Below are 20,956 nucleotides of genomic sequence, written 5' to 3' on the forward strand. Positions count from 1 at the left end.
GACGGATCTCGATTAACACCTAGAAATCATCAAATATCTAATACGACGCTCGGAGGTATAAGAGATTTGCACTTGTTGTTGGTGTAGATTGACTCATCAATGGAAGTGCAAGGGAATCAGTTGTGATGATTGAGATTGAAAGAGTTGGAAGTTTAGACCTTTACTTTCCTAATTAGCACTTGTTGTGTTCTTGTTGCTCGATCGAGTTAGTTTTGGTCCTAGTCAGTGATTGTATACTCTTATCTTGTCCTAGTTTGATTTAAAAAAATAATCCTAAATGGGGTTCACTCCATTGATTCTTTGTTTTCACGACCCAGGCCGTCGTGATTGGCACCCACACTAACCATCCGGTGTGAGAACCACTACTACAACCCAAACTAAGCAACTAAACCAAAACTAAGGCAATTAAGTTATGGAAGCAAGTTAATTAACTAAACAAATGATGAATTAAATACCTAGAACCTGAAAGTTAATGTACAAAAACTACTAACAAGGAACCAAGTCTAAACAAGAAAATGGCTACAACCCAACGAACATAAGAAGCATCTAAAGATACTAATCTAAATCCGAAATGTGGACATAGACTTAAGAGAATCCAAGGCAGCCCAGAAGAACTAGCTCACCCTTGAATTCGAACGATCACAGATTTTCTAAGTGAGGTCTGTCATTGCCGACTGAAGATGCCCTCGAAACAAGCTTGAAACCCTAAGAAACTTTATCCTTCCCTTTCCGGATTCTTTCCGCTTGTTCTTGGTCTTTAGCCTCAAGAATGGTGGAAACTTTCAAGAATCACCTGGTGTTCGTCCCTTAGCTCTAAAAATCAAAAAGTACAAATTAAGGTCGTTTAGGGGTTTATTTACAATTTTAAGTCCCGTCTGGCCTGCCACATCAGCCCTCACCCCACTACAGCGTCATCGTCAGAGCGACCAAAACCCCCGCCAAAGCGGCTTGAACGAAACAGTAAACTATTTAAAGAATTCCAAAATCCTCATTTCACAACACACCTCTAACCAACAATGCTAAAAAATACCATTCATGCTAAGATCGATTTCGGGGTTCTACTCACCCGAATTCAATTCCGTAAAGTCGTATGGGTTCCTTAGCGACTTATCTAACTACTCATGTAATCAAAATCATAAATAAGTCACCCGATTGTTACCAAATATCTCTACACCTCAATGACTCCGATTTTGTCCAATTCTAGACTAAGTTGGGAAATTTCAAGTTACTACAAAAAAGTTTTTCGACCCAATTTTTTTCCCCGTTTGCTTTTCTATAACGACGGAACCCAGTCGTTACAATAGATACCAATTTACCCATCACTCATCCCCGAGTGATAAACTTAGGAAAATAGGCTAAGGAAGGAATGAAGTACTACTTGAATCGGCGAACAATTGGGATACTTGTCTCGCATGTCCCTCTTGGTTTCCCAAGTAGCTTCCTCAACTGGACGATGCTTCCATTGAACTTTCATGGACTTAATCTGTTTGATCCTCAACTTGCACACATCACGATCAAGAATTGCAATTGGTTCCTCCTCATATTGGAGGTCTTCGTCTAACACAATTGAGACCCACTTAATGATGTAATCCCCGTCACCATGATACCTCTTCAACATGGACACATGAAATACCGGATGAACACCCAATAGATTAGGAGGTAAAGCAAATCTATACGCTACTGGTCCTACACATTCAAGAACTCCAAAGGGACCAATGTATCGCAGACTTAGTTTTCCCTTCTTGCCAAATCTCATCACCCCTTTCATGGGTGATACCTTAAGAAGAACATTTGCGCCGGTTTGAAATGTCATATCTCTTACCTTATGATCCGCATACTTTTTCTGTCTACTTTGGGCTGCTAAAAGTTTAGCTTGAATACTTCTTACCTTATCTTGAACATCTTTCACTAAATCAATCTCCAATGGTTTCACATCCCCAGCCTCGAACCATCCTATGGGTGATCTACACCCCCTCCCATAGAGTGCCTCAAATGGTGCCATATCAATGTTGGAGGGATAACTATTATTATAGGAGAACTCACACAAAGGTATGAATTTATCCCAATGCCCTCCAAAATCAATCACACATTCCCTCAACATGTTTTCTAAAAGTTGAATAGTCCTCTCTGACTGCCCGCTTGTCTATATATGGAATGATGTACTAAAAGTGAGTTGTGTGCCCAATTCATCATGCAATTTCCTCTAAAACTTTGATGTGAATTGGGTACCACGGTCTGAGATGATAGAAAGGGGCACTCCATGCAACTTCACTATCTCTTTCACATAAACCTTAGCTAATTGTTCAGCATTATAATCTATTCTTATCGGAATAAAATGGCGTGACTTAGTCAATCTATCAACCACTACCCAAATAGAATCAAACTTCCCCAAAGTTTTGAGAAGACCAACCACGAAATCCATCTCTATTTTTTCCCACTTCCATTCCAGAATTTCCATTCTTTGAAGTAAACCTGCCGGCCTTGGATGTTCATATTTCACTTGTTGGCAATTTTGGCTCTTAGCTACAAACTCCGCTATGTCTTTTTTCATCCCCAGCCACCAATAAATTCGCTTCAAGTCATGGTACATCTTGGTCACACCCGGATGAATGGAATATCATGAACCATGGGATTCTATGAACAATTTTTGAATCAAGTCATCAACTCGAGTAACACAAATCCTCCCTTTAACACTGAGTAGACCTTCTGCATCAGAGTGGTCTCTTGTACCTTACCCATCGCCATCTTCTTCTTAAGCTTATTCAAATTTTCATCCTCAAATTGTTTGGCCTTGATCTCCTCAATAAACGTGGCCTTAACTTCAATGTTATGTAACACCCCACCTCTTTCAGAGATGCCCAACTGCATGAACTTAGACTCCAATGTCTGAATTTCCCTAGCCAAAGGTCGTTTGGTTACACTAAAGCAAGCTAAACTACCTATACTCACCGCTTTTCGACTCAAAACGTCTGCCACTACATTAGCCTTACCCGGATGGTGTTGTATGGTCATATCATAATCCTTGAGTAACTCCATCCACCTTCACTGTCTGAAATTCAGATCATTTTGAGTGAACAGATGTTGCAAACTACAATGATGAGTAAACACTTCACACTTAACACCATAAAGATAATGTCGTCAGATCTTAAGGGAAAATACTACCTCTGCCAACTACAAATCATGCTTTGGATAATTCCTCTCATGCACCTTCAATTTGTGCGACGCATAGGCTACAACATTCTTATCCTGCATTAGCACAACACCCAACCCAGAATGAGAAGCATCACAATAGGCTATGAAATCCTTACCTTCAATTAGTAGCGCAAGAATAGGTACGGTGGTCAAAAGGGTCTTGAGCTTCTAAAAGCTCTCCTCACATATTTCAGTCCATTCAAATGGTATCTCCTTCTTAGTCAAATTTGTCAAGTGAGTGTCAATAAAAGCAAAATTCTTCACAAATCGACGATAGTAGGTAGCGAGTCCCACAAAACTCCTAACTTCCGTCACAGAGCTAGGCTGACCCCAATTTTTAACCGCCTTAATCTTTTGAGGATCTACCATTACCCCTTCTTTCGAAACTACATGCCCCAAAAATGCAACAGAAGTCAACCAAAATTCACACTTAGAAAATTTAGCATACAACCTTTGATTCCCAAGAACACTGAGAACAGTACGAAGATGGTCGGCATGCTCTTCCTCACTTTTCAAATAGACCAAAATATCATCAATAAAGACTATAACAAATGAGTCAAGAAATGGCTTGAACACCCCATTAATCAAACTCTTAAAAGTTTCAGGCACATTAGTCAACCCAAAAGACATAACTAGGAACTCATAGTGCCCGTAGAGGGTTCTAAACGTCGTCTTGGGCACATCCTTAGGCCTAATTTTTAATTGATGGTAACCAGACCTTAAATCAATTCTACAAAAGACTAATGCACCTTGCAATTGGTCAAAAAAATCATCTATTCGAGGCAACGGATACTTGTTTCGAATAGTGACCCTATTCAATTGTTGGTAATCTATACACATTCTCATACTACCATCTTTTTTATTAACAAACAAAACTGGGGCACCCTATAGGGAAGCACTAGGTCGAATAAATTCCTTATTAAGAAGCTATTGGATTTGATCCTTAAGCTCTTTTAATTCCGCCGGAGCCATGCGATATGGAGGGATAGAAATAGGGCACGTACCAGGATCCAAATCAATGCAGAAATCTATATCTCTGTTTGAAGGCATACCAGGTAAATCAGTAGGAAATACTTCTCTAAATTCCGACACCATAGAAATAGACTCAAAATATGGAGACTTAACTTCAACATCTCGAATATGAGCCAAATAAGCTAAACAACCCTGCCCTACCAGTTTCCTAGCCTTAATAAAGGATATGATCTTAGCTTGCTTAGGCTTGTACACCCCTTCCCACTCTCATTTTTCCCTTCTCAGAATTTCTAGAAATACAGACTTAGTATTATAATTTAACACAGCATAATAGGGGGACAACCAAGTGATGCCTAAGATAATATCAAAGCCAGTCATATCAAAAATTACCAAATCAACCTAAGTCTGAAAACCCATAAACAAAATAGGACAAGCACGATAGACATGGGTAATTATGACAGACTTTCCAACTGGGTAGAAACATGGATAGGGTCAATAAGTACATCACAAATCATATCAAACTCTAAGGCAAATCGCACAGATACATAAGAATAAGTAGAACCCGAATCAAATAATACATTACCCATCCGGTCACAAATAAGAATAGTACATGTGATCATCGCATCAGACACATCTACCTTATTTTTTAACGGAAAGGCATACCACTGAGCCCTATCATCTTGACAAACCACTTCCCTACCTTGTTGCACATTACCTCTGCCTACATTACCATTTCCTCTACCTCCACGGCCTTGCTAATTACCTATTCGCCTACCTTGTGGATGCCCTCGACCATTATTACAATTCCCCGCCGGTACCACTGTTCTAGTCTGCTGCTGCGCGGACTCAAAAACACGTGGGTGGGGACAATCTCTCCTTATATGCCCAGGTTCTGCATAGTTGAAACAAGTATGATTAAAAGATGGTATGCTTCCCGCTGAAGGCGCGACTACCTGGCTATCTTGAATAAAATTATGAGACGGAGTTCCCGAGTAATTACCTGCAGAGGGAAGCATAGCGGACTGAATTCGCTTGGCTGCAATCGTAGGCCTTCTGGACCCCCTGGCATAAGAACCTTGAAAGTTACCCGAGTTCTTGACCCTTTTTGCCAATGTCTTGGCTTGACCGTCTCGCCTTACCCCCTCCACTTTCTTAACATAGTCTGTTACGTCATTAAAGCTCCTCCCTGGAGAAGTCATATGAACAGATAATTCTTAAAACTCAGAGTTCAATTCACTAATAAATTAACGGATCCTCTCCTCCTCAGTGGTCACAAATTGAGTAGCATATCTAGACAAAGCATGGAACTTGGCCTCATCGAAAGAGCAACCAAAACCCCTGCCAAGGCGGCTTGCACGAAACAGTGAGCTATTTAAAGAAATCCAAAATCCCCATTTCACAACACACCTCTAACCAACGACGCTAAAAAAATACCCTTCACGCTAACGTCGATTCTGGGAGTTCTACTTGCCCGAATTGAATTCTGTAAAGTCATACGGGTTCCTTAACGACTTATATAACTACTCATGTTATCAAAATTATAAATGAGTCACTCGATTGTTACCAGATGGCCCTACAACTTAATAACTTCGATTTCATCCAATTATGGACTAGGTTGAGAAATTTCAAATTACTACGAAAAAGTTTTCCGACCTAAAATTTTTCCACGTTGCCTTTTTCATAACGACGGAACCCGATAGTTACATTTGTAGGGAGATAGAACTACAATAAGATAGAGCTGAAACATAAAGCCTTAATTTTGTTCATAGCATATGTCGATAGTGGATCTGCACATTTTGAAGGTTAGAGTTATGCTTCGGCGCAATAGTAGAACTTGTTTTACATGACGAGTTACATTTACACCAAGATCTGCACTTCCTGGTAGTAGATCTAACTAAGGGATTCACAACTCCCATGATAATTGGTTTAAGATACAAACAAGGTATAGTGATGAGCTGAAGAACTAAGCTTAGAGTTTCAATTTGTTCAATGCAGTGAAGACGAGATCGATTCCATCACTGTGTCATCACCTAAAAACCATCATATTATCATATATTATTATAAGTGGGACGCTCCAAAGATGAAAAGTTGGATTACCATTTTAGCCCTAGACTAAATTAAATAAACAAGACTAAATTAGGGTTTCTAGAATTTAAAATAAGTACATGAATAGAGATCCCCCCCCCTTTAATTTACCCCTAGACTAAATTAAACGTCTAATTAATTAAATAATATTATTTTAATTATTTTTTGAATTGTAAGTTATTTAATAGAAAGGGAATGTGGAAGAACTAGAGTCATTTAAGATTTCTAGAATTTTAAATAAGTACATGAATAGAGATCCCCCCCCCCCCTTTAATTTACCCCTAGACTAAATTAAACGTCTAATTAATTAAATAATATTATTTTAATTATGTTTTGAATTGTAAGTTATTTAATAGAAAGGGAATGTGGAAGAACTAGAGTCATTTAAGATTTCTAGAATTTTAAATAAGTACATGAATCAATATCCCCCCCCCCCCTTTTAATTTTAAATTAAAGAATATGAAGAGTTGTAGCCAAATCAATATATACCACTACCAAATACAAATTCATTATCTTGAATTTTTCCACTAGCATTTCTAAGTACACCTATGGTAAAGTTCCTTCTTTTTCCATCCTCTATTGTTTGTTTGTAATATTTTATGTTGACATCCTTTGAGAGGGCGCAACGTTGCGGTGACTCACCAAAAAATAGTTATCAATTTTTAAAAGAATTAAAAGAATTTTAAAAATGGTAAAGGGGTAAAAGGGAGTCGCTACCTAAATTTTAGAAAAACTAGGAAATCAATTAACAATTTAACTTAAAAGAAATGTCTACAAAACCAATAGATTCTAGGTAAGGGGTTCAAGTTATTCCGAAGGAAAGCTGTTAGGCATTCTTCGAAATCCACTATTGTGGGTTCCGAGTGAATTCATTTTTTTCAAATTGAGGAGAAGATAAAAACAATATACAAGTATACTAAACATCCAATATACACAAATAATAAAATAAAACAATAATATAAGAAACAACCTAAGGTTTGCCTAACATCGATATATACAAAATAATGAATAAAGAGTATAATTCGAACTTCATTCGAATAGCTTCAATGGATAGCAACTATGTGTACCTGTAAAGATACTTAAAAGTGTTTAATAATAAATAAACATGAATAAAAATAAATTAATCAAAGAATAACTTAAAAATACAAACACGTCTTATTAACATGGGAGGCCTTGAAAATCGACGATAATTTCTTCATCGGTCATATTTACTGTCAATTAATATTAACACCAATTACAACAAAATAATGACAACAGAAACAAAGTCTAAGGGAAAAAATCTTTGGCAACATCAACAATTAATGCAGAATATTAAAATAAAATCACATGTCATTACAAAAGCAAGATAAAGCTACTGAAGAAATAACTATGCAATTAATAAAAAAAATTGAAATAACAACTAAACTAAGCACTAATAGGTAAACTAATGAACAATTGCACATGATCAGTATATAAAATAATATTAAAGGATAATAAAACTATTAGTAACAAACCAATAATGAAACGCTGAAATAAACACTCAAAAAGAAAACAAGAATAGAACAGTCCCACATATTATAACAGGAAAATTACATTTGAACGATTAAAAAATGTCAAAAGTTAGACCCAATTAAGTCCAATCAAATAGTAATAGCAAAATATTGCCAATAATAACATTAAACAACTGAAAAATAACTCAAATACGTACAAAACAAAACGTCAAAAAGAAATGGGTCACCTGGGACTTTGAATTAAGGGTGACATTAACTTGTCAAAATAAAATGGCGGTGACATAAGTCTTAATTATTGAGTATAGGTGACAATTATGTGATTAAGGATTAAGGCTTGTGGAGTTGCCCTCAAGTTTATAAGTAGGTAGTTTGGTCCATTGAATTAAATGAGGGGTAAAAGAGTAATTGACTAAAACCTAATTTAACCAATTTTCGTGGGAACCAAAACTGGAGGGAAGCCACCAACGAGCTATACCAAAAGGGGAAATAAAAGAATTTTTCCCCCGCCTCCCGCCGTATTCCTCCTCTTCTTCTTGTTCTGCTTCGTTCTTGCTTGCTTGCATGCCCTCTTCCCATTCTCTTCATCTTCTTGTTCTTCTTCTGGTTCGTACATTTTTTGTCTTGGCTGCTAGTCCCTGTGCTTCTTCTTCCTTTCTTTTTCTTGAATCAAATTTAGCTAATCTAATTAGTGGACTAGATTTCGTTCTGTATTAATTGAAATTACTTCATAAGTGATTACGTTCACACCATTGTTTGGTAAGAAAGATTAATAGTTCTTTGAATCATTCATCATCATCTAAGTATAACTTGCAATTTTTTCAATAATCTATATGCGTGTTTCCAACAGATGGCTATAAATGTTACAACAGTTAACTATTGGAACATATTATAGTCTTATGTTACAATAGAAAAATTATTTCAATCATAACAGAATAGACATATGTTGCAACATATAACTTACATAACTTGCAACATATAATTTACACATGTTGCAATATATGACTTACACATCGCAACAGAATAGTCATATGTTGCAACATGTGATTTATTTGTAACAACATAATAGTTATATGTAACAATATATGACTTACATGTCGCAGCATAATAACCATATGTTGCAACATATAACTTACACATGTTGCAACATGTGATTTATTTGTCACAACAAAATAGTTATATGTAGCAATATATGACTTACATGTTGCAACAAAATAATTATATGTTGCAACATATGACTTACACATTTCTTCATTAGTAATAATTATTTTTTAATTAATTTCTTCAAGTACAATGAATGGAGGGATTATTTGTAGAGATTAATTATTGTGGTGAATGAGTCGAGAAGAAAAATCGATACATTTGACATTGGAAGGATGATATGAAATGGGGAGGGTCGGTAGGGATGATTTTGTTAATATAGACATCCAAAAATCAGGATTCAATTGTCAACTGAAAGATCTTGTCATGAGTTTCATTCCTAGTTTTCTTCATAATGAGGTCTTACCTTTTAAAATAACTGATCAACCTAGTTTTCTTGTTTATTTGGGAGAAACAGTGAGACCGCCTATATTAAGAGTCTACGTGGATGAAAATCCTATCGATAAGGATCATAAGCCAGAAGAAGACCAACAAGATATGTTAAATGATGAATTTGAAACTGTGAACATGAATAATCATGATGATGTAATTAGAAAAAATGAAGTGCCAAACTTTGAGAGCAACAACATTTCTACACCTATTGTTGGCAGCAACATTCCATGTTCTTCTCAATCATCACGTGTGAATAATATTAGAGTTGATGTAACACTAATATATAGTCCTACAACATGTCTAAGTACAAAGTTATGGTCTAATACAATAACCTTCATCAATTCTATCAAATATTTTTACAAACACTATCATACCAGTAGTTCATCATACAATGACAAAGTAATTTCATATGATAGTTATATAACACCTTTGTAAATCATTGTTCCAAATATTATAGGATTTTTTTATTGCTTAATTATAGTCCAAAGTACCAAAATATGGTCCATTTTAATGTCTCCATTGCTAAATTGCTCAATTTATCGATTAACCCATCCTTGAAATATCATATATTGCAATAGATGCACGTTCTGTTGGATAAAATGTTAAATATTCTAGCAGAAATTGCAACCGATATGGCACATGTGGCAACATATGAATATCCTAAAATGTCATCTAAAAACACATGTAACACTAATATATAGTCCTATAACATGTTTAATACAACAACCTTCATCAATTCTATCAAAAAAAATTACAAATACTATCATACAACTAGGTCATCATACAATGACCAAGTAATTTCATATGATAGTTATGTAACACCCTTGTAAATCATTGTTCCAAGTGTTATAAAATCTTTTTATTGCTTAATTATGGTCCAAAATACCAAAATATAATCCAATTTGACATTTTTCCATTGGTAAATTGCTGAGTTTATCGATTAACACATCCTTGAAAGGTCATATGTAGCAACAAATGCACGTTGTATTGGATAAAATGTTGAATTTTCCAACAGAAATTGCAACAGACATGACATATGTGTCAACATATGCATATACCAAAATATGATTTTTTGGGGTAAATTCCATTAAATTATCACCTAATAAACATGTAACACTAATATATAGTCCTACAAAATGTAGAAGTACAAAATTATGATATAATACAACAAAATTCATCGATTCTATCAAATATTTTTACAAAGACTATCATATCACTAGTTCATCATCTAATGACCAAGTAATTCTATATAATAGTTTTATAACACCCTTCTAAATCGTTGTTTCAAGTGATGTAGAATCTCTTTATTGCTTAATTATGGTCCAAAGTACTAAAATATTGTCCAAATTGACATTTTTCTATTGCTCAATTTATCGATTAACCAATCTTTGAAATGTCATATGTTGCAACAGTTACACGTTCTGTTGGATAAAATGTTGAATTTTCAAACAGAAGTTGCAACAGACATGTCATATGTGCCAACATATGCATACACTAAAATGTGATTTTCTGGGTTAATTCATTTAAATTGTCACCTAATAAAATATGTAACACTAATATACAGTTCTACAACATGTAAAAGTACAAAATTATGGTCCACTACAACAAACTTCATCAATTCTAGCAAATATTTTTACAAAGACTATCATATCACTAGTTTATCATACAATGACTAAGTAATTCCATATGATAGTAATATAACATAGTTGTAAATCGTTGTTTCAAGTGTTATAGAATATTTTATAGCTTAATTATGGTCCGAAGTACTAAAATATGGTCCAATTTAACATTTTTGCATTGCTAAATTGCTCAATTTATCGATTAACACATCCTTGAAATGTCATACGTGGCAACATATGCATGTTCTGTTGGATAAAATGTTAAATTTTCCAGCAAAAATTGCAACATATATGGCATATGTGGCAACATATGCATATCCTAAAATGTGATTTTTGGGTTAATTCAATTAAATTGTCACCTAATAAAACATGTACACTAATATATAGTCCTACAACATGTATACGTATAAAATTATGGTCTAATACAATAACTTTCATCAATTCTATCAAATTTTTTTACAAAGACTATGATACCACTATTTCATCATACAATGACCAAGTAATTACATATGATAGTTATAAGACCCTTATAAATCGTTGTTCCAACTGTTATAAAATCCTTTTATTCCTTAATTATGGTCCAAAGTACTAAAATATGGTACAATTTGATATTTTTCATTGCTAAATTGTTCAATTTATCGATTAACCTATCCTTGAAATGTCATATGTGGCAACAGATGCACTTTCTGTTAGATAAACTGTTGAATTTTCTAGAAGAAATTGCAACAGACATGACAAATGTGGCAACATATACATATCCTAAAATGAGATTTTTGGGGTTAATTCAATTAAATTGTCACCTAATAAAACATATAGAATTAATATATAGTCCTACAACATGTATAAGTATAAAATTATGGTATAATACAACAACATACATCAATTCTATCTAATGTGTTTTCAATGACTATCATAGCAGTATTCATCATATAGTGACCAAGTAATTTCGTATGATAGTTATATAACATAGTTGTAAATCGTTGTTTCAAGTGTTATAGAATATTTTATTGCTTAATTATGGTCCGAAGTACTAAAATATGGTTCAATTTGACATTTTTCCATTGCTACATTGCTTAATTTATCGATTAATCCATCCTTAAAATGTTATATGTTGCAACAGATACACATTCTGTTGGATAAAATGTTGAATTTTTCAGCAGAAGTTGCAATAAACATGGTATATGTGGCAACATATGCATATCCTAAAATAAGATTTTTGGGGTTAATTCAATTAATTTGTCACCTAATAAAACATGTAACACTAATATATAGTCATACAACATGTATAAGTATAAAATTATGGTCTAATACAATAACCTTCATCAATTCAATCAAATATTTTTACAAAGACTATCATACCACTAGTTCATCATACAATGACCAAGTAATTCCATATGATAGTTATATAACATCTTTGTAAATCATTGTTTCAAGTATCATAGAATCTTTTTATAGCTTAATTATGGTCTAAAGTACTAAAATATTGTCCCATTTGACATTTTTCAAATGTTATCTTGCTCAATTCATCGATTAACCCATCTTTGAAATGTCAAATAGGGCGATAGATGCACGTTCTATTGGATAATTTGTTGAATTTTCCATCAAAATTTAAAACAGACCTGACATATGTGGCAACATATGCATATCCTAAAATGTGATTTTTGGTGTTAATTCAATTAAATTGTCACCTAATAAAGCATGTAACACTAATATATAGTCCTACAACATGTATAAGTACAAAATCATGGTTTAATACACCAACCTTCATCTATTCTATCAAATACTTTACAAAGACTATCATATAACTAGGTCATCATACAATGACCAAGTAATTCTATATGATAGTTATATAACACCCTTGTAAGTCGTTGTTTCAAGTGTTATAAGACTTTTTTATTGCTTTATTATCGTCCAAAGTACTAAAGTATGGTCTAATTGGACATTTTTCCATTGGTAAATTGCTCAGTTTATCGATTAACCCATCCTTGAAATGACATACGTAGCAACAGATGCACGTTCTGTTGGATAAAATGTTGAATTTTCCAGTAGAAATTGCAACAGATATGACATGGGTAACATATGCATATCCCAAAATGTGACATTTTGGGGTTAAATCCATTAAATTGGCAACTAATAAAACATGTAACACTAATATATAATCCTACAAAATGTATAAGTACAAAATAATGATCTAATACAACAAATTCATCAATTCTATCAAATATTTTAACAAAGACTATCGTACCACTAGTTAATCATATAATGACCAAGTAATTCAATATGATAGTTATATAACACCATTGTAAATCATTTATCCAAGTGTTATAGAATCTCTTTATTGCTTAATTGTAGTCCAAAGTACTAAAATATGGTCCAATTTCACATGTTTCCATTGCTAAATTACTCAATTTATTGATTAACCATCCTTGAAATGTCATATGTTGCAATATATACACGTTCTGTTGAATAAAATGTTGAATTTTCCAACAGAAATTGCAGCAGACATGACATATGTAGCAACATATGCATATCCTAAATTGTGATTTTCTGGGTTAATTAATATAAATTGCCACCTAATAAAATATGTAACACTAATATATAGTCCTACAACATGTATAAGTACAAAATTATGGTCTAATACAACAACCTTCATCAAATCTATCAAATATTTTTATAAAGACTATCATACCACTAGTTCATCATACAATGACCAAGTAATTCCATATGATAGTTATCTAACATCCTTGTAAATCGTTGTTCCAAGTGTTATAGAATATTTTTATTGCTTAATTATTATCCAAAGTACTAAAATATTGTCTAATTTGACATATTTCCATTGCTAAATTGCTCAATTTGTTGATTAACATAATCTTAAAATGTCATATGTAGCAACATATGTATGTTCTGTTGGATAAAATGTTTAATTTTGTAGCAGAAATTGCAACATATATGGCATATGTGGCAACATATGCATATCCTAAAATGTGATTTATGGGGTTAATTCAATTAAATTGTCACCTAATAAAATATGTAACACTAATATATAGTCCTACAACATGTATAATTATAAAATTATGGTGTAATAAAACAACATTTATCAATTCTATCAAATATTTTTACAAAAACTATCATACCACTAGTGCATCATGCAATGACCAAGAAATTCCAAATGATAGTTATACTACACCCCTGTAAATCGCTGTTTCAAGTGTTGTAGAGTCTTTTTATTTCTTAATTATGGTCCAAAGTACTTAAATATGGTCGAATTTGACATTTTTCCATTGCTAAATTGCTTAATTTATCGATTAGTCAATCCTTGAAATGTCATATGTGGCAACAGATGCACGTTTTGTTGGATAAACTATTAAATTTTCCTACAGAAATTGCAACACACATAGCATATGTGGCAACATATGCATATCCTTAAATGTGATTTTTGGGATTAATTCAATTAAATTGACACATAATAAAACATGTACCACTAATGTATAGTCCTGCAACATCTATAAGTACAAAATTATGGTCTAACACAACAACATTCATCAATTCTATCAAATATTTTTATAAAGACTACCATACAACTAGTTCATCATGTCATGACCAAGTAATTCCATATGATAGTTATATAACACAGTTGTAAATCAATGTTCCAAGTGTTATAGAATCTTTTTATTGCTTAATTATGGTGCAAAGTACTAATATATGGTCCAATTTGACATTTTTTCATCGCTAAATTGCTCAATCTATCGAATAAACCTTCTTTGAAATGTCATATGTGGCAACAAATGAACGTTCTGTTGGATAAAATGTTGAATTTTCCAGTAGAAATTGCAATAGACATGGCATATGTGGCAACATATGCATATCCTAAAATGTCATTTTTGGGGTTAATTCAATTAAATTGTCACCTAATAAAACATTGTAACTCTAATATATAGTCCTACAACATGTATAAGAACAAAATTATGGTCTAATACAACAACCTTCATCAATTCTATCAAATATTTTTACAAAGACTATCATACCACTAGTTCATCATACAATGACCAAGTAATTCCATATGATAGTTATATAACACATCTGTAAATCATTGTTCCAAGTATTCCAAACCATACAATTTATCGATTAACCCATCCTTGAAATGTCATATGTGGCAACAGATGCACGTTCAACTTTGCTTTTTTAGGTGTAGGCCTTTGTGGGTCTTAATTGTTATCAACATAGCCACTCCAAGCCTTTAAAATCCCATAATTTTATAGTAGTGAAACATATCTCAAACGAAGGGATTGAGAAATAATTCCATCAAAGGGTACTTGTAGTCCATCACCCAAAAACTCAGCGTATCCAGCAACAAAAAGTCCACAATCTTTGCAGGGTATATCAACAATTAGAAAATACTATAAACTTAATATTAACATCACATTTCGATAGTGTTAAGACAAAAAAAATAATGTGATACTACTTACAGACTATTGCTTGCTTCTTTGCCCATACCAGTAACATGTATGACTTCGAATGGGTGAGATTTATTCTTGCCATGGTAAGATTCAAGAACTGACTAGTTGGTTCGGTCTTTTTGGTCAAACAATCTACTGGATTCAATGTACATTGGCAATATTGTAGACAACTTTTGAATCTCGGTGCACAATTTTCTATTAGTCCTAGATGAGAACATCGAATCACACACCTCTATGCATCGTTCCTTCAATACAACGACTACCAAGACCCAATGAAACTCCCCATTACAATTTACAGGAACATAAAACTCATTTATGAGGTGCCAAGGCAGTCCAACAGGTATACAAAACCCTTTGATAGTGCCAACAATTTTATGCTCATTTTCAGGAACAACACTAGCATTGTCAATGTATGTTTTGAAAAAAACAATTACTAGTGGTATATCGATATTTAGAATGACTCTGTTGCTTCGACTTCTTTCGCAAATGGTATAAAATGACATCCACATACTGGATAGATGCATCAACAAGTGTATTTCTGTATCAATTTATTTATATGTATTCATGTCTTCATCAAAACATAAAAGTGGGCATGAATTTACCTCATCTGTCCAACACATATTAGGTTGAGATACTACGTAGAACCGTTCCTTCTTTGGAAATGCAACTACAAATCAAGTTGTTTGAACTCAAGATTCGAGCAATTGACTAAGTAGTGATTGTCCCTGTCTCTTCTGCAATTGTGTAATCATTATAAATAATTATTTAGTGGACAACCAGAAGAAATACTAATAATAGTTGAACGACTTTACTTATTTGCATGATGCTTGTAAAGACCCTCGTTTATCCATTGCGAGAAGGATGAAATTAGTTTAGTTGGACCCTCACCGTCAATGTTAAAACCTTCAAATGGATATTGTTGCTTCACATCACAATTGATGACTTTCTTCTCTTTCTTTTTCTCTTTCTCTTTCGCTTTCACTTTCTTATTCTGCTTCTGCTTCTGCTTCTCCTTCTCCTTCTCCTTCTCTTTCTCTTTCTCCTTGCCTTTTGGGGTTGAGTGTGATACTGGAGCAGTAGTCATTGATTTTTTCTTTTACTAATTATAGATAGTGATTGGGAAATAGATTTTTTCAACCTCCTACACTTCAAAAGCTGTGAAATCTTCTTGGATTTATGGACATTAATATTATAAGTCATTTTCTTAAAAATATTAGTGAGTTCTTTAACATGACTAATCAAATAATCATGTTGTTGCTCACATTTTTCGCATAGACAAAAAGAGCGTTTGATGTCAGAAGAGGAAGCAACACCAACAAAAGATTGAATTGTTGTCATAGATGAAGCTTCTTGTGTCATTTGATCTACAAGGTAAATAAAAAAAGGTTGAGAGTTTACAATTGATTATAAAATAATAATGCGTAGTTATTTATACTTTTATTGACACAGATGGACATTTTGTTGCCACTGATGGACATTATCTTGCCATAGATGTACCTTTTGTTGCCACAAATGAATTGCCACAGATGTACCTTCTATTGCCACAAATGAATCTTCTGTTGCCACAAATGAATCTTCTGTTACTACAGTGACCATTTTGTTACCCTAACACATAGGTGAGATGTTCCAACATATGACAAACTCTATTGGAATATGTACCAACATATCACTAAAATGTTGCAACATACAATACTTCTTTCAATAAATGAAATATATGTTGGACAACTGAACAAGACTATATTTATAAAATCATATGAACAAAATGGTCACAAAAAGAACAACAAAAGCAACAAAAAATGACTTTTCACGGAATGTTAACTATACATATATATTTCCTAAAAATTAGGGCTTTTTGGGTTTATTGATTTTCTTTCAAAAACAATAAATAATAGGTACCATTACACCATTATTCAATTTTCACACCTATAGAACGATTTATTGTTCATTAACCCAAGAAAAAAACTTAGAATTGTTCGAAAATTGTAAAATCTTTCAAAAAAAATGACTTACCCATTTTAAGTCGAACACGATCTTCAGTTCAGAAAGAGGAGAGAGTCACGACCAGAGGTGAGGAGGAAGATAAGATAATGGGGAGAATATATGTTTTGATAATCGGATTTTTGGATTTCTAAGGAAGAAGAAGAAGAGAAGAGAGAACGTTGGTAGAAGAAGAAGAAACTTAATTAACACCTTTCATTTAATTTTCTCGGGTCACTTGAGTGTGGTATTTTTAGGCTAGATCTGATTGCCCTTCACTGGTTTTGGAGCCACGCCAGAGATGGAGCTCGGAACTGGAGCCCATTGTTTGATGGAACTTTGAGTTTACTGATGACCTACAAAAAAAACAAAGAAAAACTCAAAAAGGAGGAAAAGGGGAGGGGCTAGTTCAGGGGTTGTTTTGGGAAGGGTATTCAGATCAAATTCGAGTTGTTTTGCACCGGGAAAGGTAATGGGAAAAGAAGGGGGTTTTGGTGTTTTGGTTGTGCGATGGGGAGGGCAACAATGGTGGTTGGGTGTCGCTGGAGAAAATGGAGAACGAAGCTGTTTTTGGTTGTTTTGGCATAGTGGAGTTCACCGAAAAATCAGAACAAGGACAGTGGGAACGAGCTGGTTTCGCCAAAGTTTGGTGTCGTGGCTTCATTGAAAAATGAGGATAATGAGAAACGGGTGGTTATTGGTTGTTTGGTTTGGCTTGCCTGAATGAGGAGGAAAACATGCAAAGGGTCTGGTTTGTTGTTGTTTTTTTTTTGGTGGTTTTCTGGGTCGTTTTTGGTGACTGCTTTACCGGAAAAAGAAGAAAAAATTATTGGGGTTTTGCTATGGTGGTCTGGAGGTCATTTCCGGTGACTATTTCACCAGAAAAGGGATGAAAATGAAGAGGGTTTTGGTGGCTGGAGCTGGTGGGTTTCTGGTGGTTAATGGGTTGGCATTGATCTGGTGAGGGAGAAGAGATGAGGCAACGGTCTGGTGGTGATTTCGTTTCGCCGGAAAAAAGAAGAAAAATGAATGGTGTTTTGGGTGGTGGACTCACTGTATTCCGGCGGATCTCCGACAACTTGCCGGAAAATAATGAAACAATTAAAGAATATAAAATTATGTAAATTACACCACTAAAATCTTATCCACCACCCTTTAACTTAATGAGTAAACTATTCTTTAAATAGGGAATTGAAAACCACCAATAGTACAATACCACTATCTTAAAATCGTTGGCCAAAGCCATCGATTAATAAAATATTTGTGTATGAAATCTTGTCTATATGAGAATGAATTTCTTGATTGTGCAAAATATAAAAATGAATGTTAACAAATGTAACAGATAAAATGAATATAAAAAAATGTAATAAACGTATCATGACATGCAAAAAATGCAATTTAACAAAAATAATGATTTTATAAAAAATGAACAAATATTTGAATGTATTCAACCAACTATGACAAAATAATATAAACATAATTAATCTATAAAATTCCTAATACTTTGAGAATAAGGATAATTATCAACAAATTGCATTAAAATGACAAAACATGTATTTTGAACTATTTAAAAAATAAAATACTTAAAAAGTATTAAGTTTAGAAATATCAAACTAAAATTTGGTGTCAACAATTTTTATCACTTATAGATTTTTTTCAAATTAGAAAGGACAGTTTCAATTCTAGTTCTTTATTTTTGATTGTTTCTCTTTCTGAAATTTCTTGTTACTATTTTGTGTAGAAATGTAAAATTACTATACATATTGCCTTGCAATGTATACTGAGATATGTTAAATAAGTACCTTTTTGTGTAAATGCTAATAATACCTTTTCCAACATCTTCACATTCCTAATAAAATTCCAAACGTTGTTGCCTTATTTAAAGTTAAGTTAAATAATATTAATAATTTCCTTTCTTCTGCCGCCTCTTCAAAAATTAAAGATACACTCACAATTTTTTGGTTGTCTTATTTAATGTTATATTAACAACTAATAATATCATTTACAACCTTTTAAAAATTATACACAGTAAGAACTTATAGCATTAAAACTTTTTTGGCACTCTATTTTCCTTCATTAATCCAACACCATCAATAATAATTTTATATTAAGTTTTACTCATTAAATATCTTATATAAATAAATATCAAGTATATGTGTAACCCTCACCATTGGATGAAACAAGCTCAACATGTATGCCTCTTCTTCTTTCATTTTGTTTTGTTACTTAAAAGCTTAAATCCTCTCATTTATCCTATTTAATGTATGATCTCTTTTACCTTTATTCTTATGTAGCTCTATTGGTTTTATTTTAGTAATATATGATGCAAGTTTTCTTATATGCAATTCATTTGTTTTTTAGGTTGGTCCATAAGTGTGTATATATATATATATATATATACACACACAAATTTAAAGTTATCTTTTTTTATATGCATTTATTTTTTGCACCATATAATTTTTTATTTATATTGTTTTCTTTTTTCTACCATACTGTTAATATCTCACAAATGATTGTGTTGTATTTCATAATTCAATTATATGTATATCACTTGACAAAAAATTCTTTTGTCAAAATTTACAAATGGCAGATTTAATAATTTTGAATGAGACAAAAATGATGAAGGGTACATATATATGTTATTATTATTTATATATGTCAATTAAATATTTAAACAATGATTATTTTATAACAAATAAATACTTTTATTTTGTAGGTGTAGATTATGAAATTGATAATGATCTACTAGCCATCCTAAGGATATGTTGATCGAATTTCTCTACAACTATTACAAAACACCATTCTCCTTCGACGACAAGTTCTCAATATGTATGCATCTGTAAAAAAAAATAGAGGATTTTATTCCTTAAAAAGAAGGCAGAAACTTTAAGGCATTAAATATTTTGTAACTATAATGTCGACATTTAAATTATGTGTTGTAACATATTAAAAAAAGAACTTTTGACAAGTTGAATACTTGATATATTATAAGAATTGTATAATTGAAGTCGTTATAGTACAGTTTTCAAAACAATTCACTTGATAACAATATTTTTGTATGATGTGTCTTGCAATGATCATAATATCAGTTAAATAAGCTGCACCTTTCATGGATTCGAGCTTGTATTTTACACATCATACAATTATTTTTTAGAAGTATTTATACTAATTATCACGGTATACACGTGCGTTGCATGTGTTCGAAAACTAGTAAAAGTATAAGAATTAAAACTCTTGTACCATTGGAGGGTAAGAATTAAAGATCTTACTTTGATTGTAGCTAGAATTAAAGAACTCACCTTGATTGTAGCTTGAATCACAACACTGGAAGTGTATGATGATTAGGATTTAAGAGGAGCATATAAGGAAGGAGCTGGAAGCTTCCGACTAATTCGTGTTATTACTTTTCTAATATACTTTAAGCTTTTATTAAATTCATCGGATATTTTTTACCCTTTGCTTATGCTTCTATTCTGGACCGGGTCAATTTTGGGTTCGGTTATTTGTAAATATTCTCTTTATTTTTATGAATAAATGGGCCTCACCTGATTAAAAAATTACTTGTTTTTTTAAAAGTTAGTCAATTCGAATAGGATCTTTAATGAATATGTACTTTCAAAGATGACATACCATC

The sequence above is a fragment of the Solanum verrucosum genome, unplaced genomic scaffold (assembly GCF_900185275.1).
Source record: "Solanum verrucosum unplaced genomic scaffold, falcon-dt-bn FXZP01000299.1, whole genome shotgun sequence".
Taxonomy (NCBI): Eukaryota; Viridiplantae; Streptophyta; class Magnoliopsida; order Solanales; family Solanaceae; genus Solanum; species Solanum verrucosum.